At 38.2% G+C, this 10091-nt stretch overlaps 1 non-coding gene across 1 annotated transcript; it reads right to left on the bottom strand.

Annotated features, from left to right (window-relative positions):
* Positions 1–9741: 9741 nt before the first annotated feature.
* On the bottom strand, positions 9742–9871 carry LOC118657214. Its single transcript, XR_004967935.1, has one exon. It is a non-coding gene; the product is annotated as a small nucleolar RNA SNORA33 (small nucleolar RNA).
* Between the last annotated feature and the right edge of the window lie 220 nt (positions 9872–10091).

Raw genomic sequence — 10091 nt, 5'->3', positions numbered from 1 at the left:
AGCACTGCTAGCTCAGGGGGTTCCAAAATCCAAAATTGGAACCCCTTACACAACGAGAGCACTCTCTCTCTCTCTCTCTCTCTCTCTCTCTCTCTCTCTATATATATATATATATATATATATATATATATATATATATATATTTTAGGAATATATATATTCCTAAAATTAGTTGTTGCCTAACTTCAGGCCTTTTGTGGCAGACTTTTGCAGCCCTACCTAGGTTAGTTAGAATATGGAAGTAAGATTACAGCTAAAGACCTGGCCTGGGTGGTGCCAGTGATCTCCCTTCTAGCTAAGCTGTTAAATTCTTGGTTTGTGGCCCTTGTAAACTGGGAGTATTTAGGGAAACAGGTTATTGCCTAAGGAAGGTGCAGTGACTTAATTATAGGCGAACAAGAATGTGCACTAAGATACTGGTTAACTAGGCACAGATTCAGATTGCTAGCACTCCCCCCCCCCCCCCCCGCAGGTTGCCCCCTATTTCCCCCCTCAATACAATTACCAAAAGACATGAACACATTTATTTTAAATAACTAGACTAACAATTTGAATAACTAATAATTAATAACTAGCAAGAGGTATTCACTCATCTGATCAGTTCAATCTAGATTTTTATCTAAATACATAAAGTTAGTAACATATTTCATAGATCTGGATCCTCCCTTAGAAACTATACAAAGCAAAGATGCTACTAGAAAATCTACCATCTCACTCACTCAATTCTAAATTTGATTACATGGTAAACACATAAATTATTCAAATATTGGTCTAAGTACTTAAGATAATAAATAAAATAATAAAGTGGCTCTGCCCTCAAGAAACTATTAAAGGAAACAGGTATCATCAAATAATTGCTATACAAATAAGGCTACTACAAATACTTTGAGATTGATATTATTAATTTCCTGTGGTGTCTTTAAAGTTTAGTAGGATGTGAAGTCAGAAGAGGGGGGAAATACTCTTTAATTCTGTTCATTAACTTGACCATAGCCCAAGAGCAGTGAGCAATTATGCACAGGTAGAAAATGGCAACATGTGGATGTTGCCACGGGGAATGCTCTGTTAAAAGGTGTGATGAGGGAGGGGAAGAAAAGTAAATAATGCTGAAAATGGGTGAATGGGTTTAAGGAGTATTCATAATAAGAAAAATATATTGGGTCTTTGTTCCTGTGAAACAAAGCTTCTCTAAAAGCCTTGGAATTTCATAAGTAATACGAGAAATAAAGGTCACAAGATAGTCTTTTGTGATTCATAACAAGCTCCGTTCAACCACACCTGAGTTTATGTTAATGAAGTGACTTTTGGAAAGGCCACAGAGGGGGAGCAAATTATGTGATTAGGAAGTGGGAACTTTCAGCCCCATCTCTCAGTTCCAAGGAACACCAAAGAGGACAGTTTAATCAATTGTGTTTATGTAATTAAGCCTCCAGAAAAAACCCTAACTGAAAGGGTTCAAAAACCTTCCAGGTTGCTGAACACAGGAAAGTGCAGGGAGAGTGGCGGGCCTGGAGAGGGCTTGGCAGCACTGCACCCCTCCCCACGTACCTGAGCATTTGTCCACGTAAAAATGCCCAAACCTGTAGAGCATTTTTGTAACATTTTATTTGAACCAAACTGATGGCAGTGCCAGGAAGATCTCAAATGCTTAGAGAATAACATCTGGAATTAAGGAAGTAAGGATGATAACACAAAGGCGGGAGAAAACAAGGTGGGAAATTTCTCTGACTAGGTTACAGGATAGTTAAGATTATGTGCTCCTTTGAGGTTGGTCTTTCCTCAGAGGGCTTTGAAAAAGAGGATTACTCTGGCATTTCTAGATGTAGAAGAACAATGGGCAGGGGTTGTTTAAAGCAAAAATAAGCCTTTGACAGAGGAAGTTATAGGCCTGGATGTGACTCCCCACCATGATCTGCCCAGTTAGGAATTTATGATCAGATCATCCTGTGAGGTTACTCTCCGTCACTGATTTAGTACAGAACCTCTTTTTCATTCACACATATCTTCCATATGGCTGTTACTGAGTTACATCCTATTATATTAGGCTGCTACTCTAGTAAGTAAACTGCTTTCCTGAGTTCTAGGAGCCATTCTAGGAAATTATCAAACCTGATGAGAGCTTTGTAAGAACTTATCACTTGTAGCTGGTCAGTCAGAAGCACAGGTGACAGCCTGGATTTGTGACTGTTAGGTGGAGTGGGAGCAGTCTTGACATGAACATGTAGTAGTAGGCAGGTAGCCAGACATGAGCAGAGTAGGAACTATAGGCCAGGTATAGAATACAGAGTATCACGGGGCGGGGGGGGGGGGGGGGGGGGGATGGGGGGGTGGGGGGTGAGGGGAACCCTGGCGCCTAGGAATGGGAAAAACAAGGACCTCACCCCCAGGATGACCTTTCCTACCGAGCACAGAGCTAGTTATGCAGTTTGAGACGTTTTATATTGCTGGTCATGTGATCATGTAGGGATTGCAGTCCAAGGAACAAAGTATGACATCTGATCCTGGGATTCCTTCTGTACAGGGAAAAGAATGAGAGTACATTCTGAGGCCTCAAAGCTACAGATGTTGAGGGAAGGAATGGTTACAGACATTGTAAAAACTGAGTCCCCCATCTAATATTGCTGTTGAGGTTGTATTCCAATTGAGAAATATTCTTACTTTTAAAGTCAATTTAAAAGGACACAATGATCCTAGCATAAAAAGCCATTTTTTGTTAGCTTTAAGAAAAATGTAGAAAAATATCTCTGTGGACATAGACTACTATTATTTAGATAGCCACAAACCATAAAATGAAAAAACTGAAAACTTGTACCTATCTTGCTCTTTAAAATTCAGTATTTCAACAAGTAAAAAGACAATTTACTTGCTGAGTGAAGCCATTTGCAATTCTTATAATCAGCAAAGGGCTCACATCTAGAGTATTTAAAGAATTCCTGCAGAAGTATAAGGCAATTATAAATGATCCTGTAGCCCTAGCACTTTTGGCCCAGTGAATAGAGTGTCAGCCTGTGAACCGAGGAGTCCCCGGTTCAATTCCTCTCAAGGGCATGTACCTCAGTTGCAGGCTTCACCCCGGCCTGATCCCTGGTCCGAGCTCATGCACGAGGCAACCAATCAATGTGTTTCTCTCACATCAATATTTCTCTCTGTCTTTCCCACTCTCTTCCACTCTCTAAAAATCAATGGAAAAAAATATCCTCCTGAGGATTAAAAAATAAATAAATAAATGAATAAATAAATAAAAAGATCCTGTAGAAAAATAGTAAAAAGTGAGAATAGGCAATACCATTAAGAACGTATCTGATAAAAAAAAAAAAAAAATTGCTCAACCTCTTTGGAAAGTAAAATTAAAATCACAAGCAAGATAAACCATTTTATAACCCAAACCTTCTTAATAAATATGAAAGCTTCACAATACTAAATGTGAGGATCTGGGCCAAGTGTAAATCTTATTATAGTGAAATTAAAACTGGTAAAATTCCTTTTGAAAATTATCTAAAAATATCTAATGAAGTTAAAGGTCCCAGTTCCCAAGACTCTGAAATTCAACTCTAGATCAATCATTTTGAGAAAGTCTGGATCAACTATACAAAGAGAAGTGTAGAATGCTCATAGCAGCATTGCTTATGAGAGCAAGGGTTCTTGGAATCTCTCCAAATTGTTTCATCTCCAGAGGGCCTTGAATACCAGTGATCCAAAATCGCCTGTAAAAAATGGTTTGCTTATTTCCCTGAAATGAAAAACAAGAAAAAAACAATTTTCTCAGTCTTATCTTAATGATGCCATCCAAAAATCTCAATGACTTTATCTGAAGCTATTCAATGTCAACATTCACTTCTCCTCTTTAACAGTTACTCTCACATCTATCCAACATCAAAGACACTCCCATTTTTCTGTTCTTTCTCTTTATCATTCTGCTCCTTCAAACAAGTTTCTGTTTCTGTCACCATGTCATGACCCTTCTTGTATTTATACACCCTTTTATATATTTGACTTATCATTTATGTGCAATCTTTGTACCTGTCACTGGTGCCATATAAATCCCTCCGTAAAGTTCACTGGAACTTCTGCAATTTACAGTCTCAGCTCTGGGAAATCACCAAGATTCCAGACAATTTTAGCAAACAACCAACATCATCGCCAATTCACAAATATGTGGAGATTAAACAGCATCCTACTGAACAACCAATGTGTCAAAAAGAAACCAAAAGGAAAATAAAAAATATAACGATGGAAATTAAAGTGGAAACACAACATACCAAAACGTATGGGATACACCTAAAACAGTTCTAACATGGAAGTTTATATTGATAAATACCTACATTAAGAAACAAAAAAGATCTCAAATAAACAACTTAACTTTATTCTTCAAGGCACTTAAAAAAGAAGAGCAAAGTAACCCCAAATATAGCAGAAGGAAGTAAATAACAAAAAAATGGAGGATAAATGAATAAAATAGAGACTAAATTTTTTTAAAAACTTAATAAAACTAAACTATTTTCTAAAGAGATAAAAAAATTTACATTTTTTGCTACACTTATCAAGAAAAAAGATGAGAACTCAAATAAATAAATTATAAATGAAAGAGGAGACATTACAACTTATATACATATACAAAGGATCATAGGAGACTATTATGAGCAATTATGTACAGCAAAGTGGACAACAGGAAGAAATGGATATATTCTTAGAAACATATAACCAACCAAGAATGAATGATGAAGAACTAGAAAATCTGAACAAAACAATTGCTAGTAAGGTGATTTAATCAGTAATCGAAAGCCTCCCAACAAAGGAAAGTCCAGGACTACATATTTGTGAATTCTCTTGTTTCCTTCTTATAACTGACTAGAGGCTCTGTGCATGAATTCATGCACAGGTGGGGTCCCTCAGCATGGCCTGCGGGGATTGGGCTGAAACTGGCAGTCCAATACCACCTGCCACTCCTGCCTGCTGCTCCTGCTCATCCTGGCCCCACTGCACCTGCCACGGGCTCGCGCCCAGTTAGTCCTGATCAGGAGAGGCTTGCACCACTGCAGTGGCACTCACCAGCTGTGAGCCCTGCATCTGGCACCTGTTCTGAAGGAGGGTGGGGGGACCAAGACACAATTGGCACTCCAGGGGGGTGGTGGGATGCCCTTCCTGGCCCCAGATCCGGATCTGTACCACTGACATTTGCACTGGTTTCGGAGCCACCTTATAACCTCTTTTATATTGTTTCTTCCTTGCAGAGTATCTAGGGAGAGAAAGTGGCCACGGTGCCCAAGGACAACTTGCAGGAGGGTGACAGCGCTGTCGGGATCATGCCGGCAGAGCTGGTCTGGCAGTGCCTGGCCCATTCTCTGGAGATTGGACCTGCAGGACTACTGAGGTAGTGAGTGCTGCTGCCGGGCTGGTGGGCCTCCAGGACAGGTTGGTCAGCTGAGCAGCACTCCCACTGTAGTAGCACACTGACCACCAGGGGGCAGCCCCTGCATTGAGCCTCTTCCCCCTGGTGGTCAGTGTGTGTCATAGCTTAGGCTTTTATATATATAGATTTCTAGTTTCATACTATTGTTATTGGACACAATGCTTGATGTAATTTCAATCTTCTTAAATTTATTAAAATTTCAGGGAAAGACCGAGAAATGGAAGATTCTGCTTGCACCATCTGTGCACAGCCCTGGCAGAATGAATAGCTGGTTAAGAATTGCTTCTTTGTTTTCTAGGGTCCTATGAGATGTGTGAATGGAAGTCCTTTTGCCTATCTAAACCAGACATTTGGGGACCTGTCTCTCAAAATCAGGTGTAGAAGCTGGAGTGCAGATGTATGCCTAAGCTCTTTCCAGGCATTTTCTGGTGAGTTGGGGCAGGCTGGAGGGAGTAGGCAGGAGTGATGTCAGCTTCTTTGGTATCTGGGTAGAATCACACTCAGCTCCTAGAGCCTACCATTTGATGTGGATATTTTCTCATTTTTCTGATGTGTAGGAGTTGCTCAGCTATTTTCTGGATCTCTCCCAAATTGTTCCTTGAGTAACTGTGTTTTTGAACTCATCCATAGGAGAAAGGCTCAAAGGAGAGTCTTATGTTGTCATCTAGTTGACTCTTCTCTTACTATAGTCTTTGACATAGTTTTCATCAATTGCATGATTTCTTAGACATTCCAATTGCTGACAGTCCAAAGACATGCTCAACCGATGATACAGCTAATCTTTTCAAGGTTAACAAGAAAGTTAAGGAGGCTCCTTCCTGGAAACTACAAACCTGAACTCCACAATGACTCTTATTTCATCTCTAATTATATTTAAAAACAGAGTTTGTCCATCTTAAACAACCGAGAAGCTGACCAAGTATACATAATTGCCTGTATTCATTGATGTGGCTTGGCCAAAATTTAGTCAGGCTTCCCCTTTTACACAGTCCAGTGAACTTTCTTACTTCCAATTTTAAGGAACTACTAAGAGATAGAATATCCTCTTCCCCCTTAATCGACTGGATATAGCAAGAAACATTTTCTATTAAAACACTGCAAACATGCTGTCTGCTCATCCTCACCTGTTTGAGTGATTTCCCCTCAAAGTTCTTGCTGACCCTGCTTACTACTCCCAGAAAAGCTTTTTTTCTTTTTGATTTTGAGATGCTTGCATATTCTTAGGTCTGAGTGTTCTGCCCATTGAAACCGTGTTTTTAAATAATTTTTCCTCGCCTGATTTTAAATGTGTTTTTATCTAACAACATATTTAGAATATTATGCACAAAAAAACAGCATTATGATTATAGCCTGTTCCATGTGCATTGGTTTATGTCTTGCATATATTAATTTTTATGTCATGTAAAATCCCACGGTCATATAACCACATTATCAGGAATTGTTGGTACACTTTGAAGGAAGGTCTAGTTAATGAATTTTTGTTTGTTTGTTTGTTTGTTTGTTTGTTTTCCATAGGAACTATGTAGAGACAGACCCTCAACAGTTGGGTAAAATTTCAGTTCTTAAGCAGCATTTTGGGTGCAGACACATTATTTTAATACTCTTTATATCATATTGTATTTCTAAAATACTTTAATTTCTTTTTAAGGCTTAGATAATAAGGAAGGAAACAACTTAATAATAGAGTCACAAAAGGATAAAAGGCAGAGCTTTTTGGGGCATTTAATCATTTTACATATTTGTTTTACTAGCAAGGGTTAAAAATAAAATGAAAACTAAGGTGATGACTTTTAAACTGTTTTCAATCAAGTACTTTGGTTGTGTGAGGTATCTCTTGGCATAGTGTTTATAAGTACAGGATTTGTTGTGAAAACACACTTGAATTAAATTTGCTGTTGAAACCTGCTACTTCTGTCACCTTGAGAAACTGACACAACCTTTTGAGATTCTGATCCCTTATCTGTAAGATATGGTATAAGTGCTACCTCTTTGGGCTATTAGGTGGTAAAATAGAGATAACTAGATGTTTGAAATGTTAAATTTTATTCTTTAAATAAAAGATTCTGATAAAAAAATGTATAACAATATGTCTTTCACATAATTTCTGCAGCTGGACTCAGGACCACAACAGACACTGAGATTTAATATTTGAAGAAATTCAGTCTGCCAAATTTGAAAAAAAAAAAATGAGATACTCTTTTAAGTTTGAAGGCTTGCATTATAGTTCCAACACTGACACTAATAAGATGTGTAATCTTGGCCTCTGTGAACCATATTTGTTGAACATATATTAATAATTCTATATAATAAAAGGCTAATATGCAAATTGACCAAACAGTGGAAGGACTGGTCGCTATGACGCACACTGACCACCAGGGAACAGACACTCAATGCAGGAGCTGCCCCATGGTGGTCAGTGTGCTCCCACAGGGGGAGCGCTGCTCAGCCAGAAGGTGGGCTCATGGCTGGTGGGCGCAGTGGTGGTGGCAGGAGCCTCTCTTGCCTCCACGGCAGCACTAAGGATGTCTGACTGCCGGCTTAGGATTCTATGAAGAGCAAGGATGTCCTAAGCGGTCAGTTGGACACCCCCTGAGGGCTCCCAGACTGCAAGAGGGTGCAGGCTGGGCTGAGGGGACTCCCCCACCCCCAAGTGCACACATTTCGTGCACTGGCCCTCTAGTAAAAAATAAAAAAAGATGTTTCTGGAAGAGCTTAAAACTGCAATTAGGTCAGGTATTAATTCAAGGTTTGGCATTATGGACTTTTAGCAGGAGTGACACCATTTTAGGCCTGTAGTTTTTCTTTAACCAAACAGACCCCCATCCTGTCCTATTCATCCTTACATGATGTGGTCTTTGCCTATGCATCTCAATTCTGACCCTGTCTCTCTCCCCTCACTTCACTGATACCAAGCCAGCACAACAGTGTTTCTGTTTCTGTACCTTTACTCCATTAATTACATTGTTGCCTTTGAGTCTAGGAACATGTCTCCTCTTCTTTATTATAAGCTTTTTAAAAGAAATCAGATCTTTAGTTTGTTGTCTACTTGTAATGGCTTTGGTCTCAGCTTAAACTTTGTCTTTCTTATGCTCCAAAGTAAAGTAGCTTCTTGGTCATAAATTCAAAACCCTGTTCATAATACACTTTAGGCAGGTGTATTGATTAAGTTTCTCCAGAGAAAGAGAACCTGTGAGTATAAGAAGCTTCCTAACCTGTAGTAAATTTTTCTGAGCTTATTTGAGCCAATTGATGACACTGCTGGGTAATCAAAATCTGAAATGCTCTGGAGAATGACAGTTTTGCAGTTTCTCGTAAACATCTGGAATTAAAGAAAGAATGTAAAGTGGAAGAAAGCAAGATGGAGACTGGATTGCAGAAGAGTTAACAAGAATATGTGCTCTCTTGAGGGCGGTTATTCTTCCAAGGGGTATTAAAAAAAGAGGCATTTCAAAGGTATATTAACCTAGAGGCATAGAAACAACGGACAGGGCTTGCCTAAAGCAAAAATAAATCTTTTACTAAATAAATAAGTTATAGGCCTGGGGCATAATTACCCACCATGACTTGTTCAGATAGAAATTTAGGATCAGGTCATCCTGTGAAGTTACTTTTGGTCACTGGACTTGTCAGATTACAGAGCCCCCTTTTTACCACAAACTAATAGGAGAGATAAAGGTAGAAATAGAGACAGAGACAGAGACAGAGAAATATGGAGAGATTTATTATAGGAATTCGCTTGTGTTGTTATGGAAGCCAAGAAGCACTATAATCTGCTATCTGCAAGAGGAAGAACCAGGAAAGCCAGTGGTATAATTCAGTCTGAGTCCACAGGTCTGACATCACATTAGTGATGCCTACATTGGTGATGGCTGATTTTTTTACTCACATTAAAAATACCAGCAATCTGGGAATCTCTTAGCCTAATCAAATTGACACATAAAAATAACCATCATAGTAGTGTAAATTTTCTTGTTATTTATTTTGTTTGTCATTTGTTTTCCTCTATACACACATACAATACGTACTGAAAATGAAAATTGTATGACAGTAGAGTCATTAATGTAAATTCTATGACAGCAAGGATACAGCAGTAAATAAAATAATGAGTTATTTCTGCTGCATGCCTAATGTCTCATACCAGTTCTTATAAATAACAAGTGCTCAACAGATATTTACACATGGAATGTATAAAAGAATGAGTGAAGATGTGGAGAGATATATATCCTTATTACATACATATTCTCACATTTTTATGTTTCCAGGGAAGAAAGAGAGGATTACAATACAATAATGTTTTTGTTTGTTTGTTTGTTTGTTTGTTTGTTTTTTCTTCTTATAGCCATTTTCAGGGACCTTAACAACTTCAATGTCTTTAAGGCTCGTAAAATGGCCTTACTATTGCCAGCTTTCTCTAAATTTCTGCAGAACACATTCACAATACAATAATGTTTACCCCAGTATCACTGGCCCATATATTAAAACTTGAAATATGCTTTTTAATATTCATGGTCAAAAATGAGAATGAGTCCATGCATAAAACTATATATTAAAAATACTTTAATCTATAATTTTAATAGATGAGTTCAGGTACATATTAAAAATTGTAGATATTATCTTTCACAAATTACACACAGAATTTAAAGATCACTGTTAAAATTGATTAAGAAAACATCTAATTTGA

This window comes from Myotis myotis, unplaced genomic scaffold (assembly GCF_014108235.1).
Source record: "Myotis myotis isolate mMyoMyo1 unplaced genomic scaffold, mMyoMyo1.p scaffold_m19_p_5, whole genome shotgun sequence".
NCBI classification, from domain to species: domain Eukaryota; kingdom Metazoa; phylum Chordata; class Mammalia; order Chiroptera; family Vespertilionidae; genus Myotis; species Myotis myotis.
Note: the sequence above shows the minus strand (reverse complement) of the source record. Positions and strands in the feature narration are given on the sequence as shown.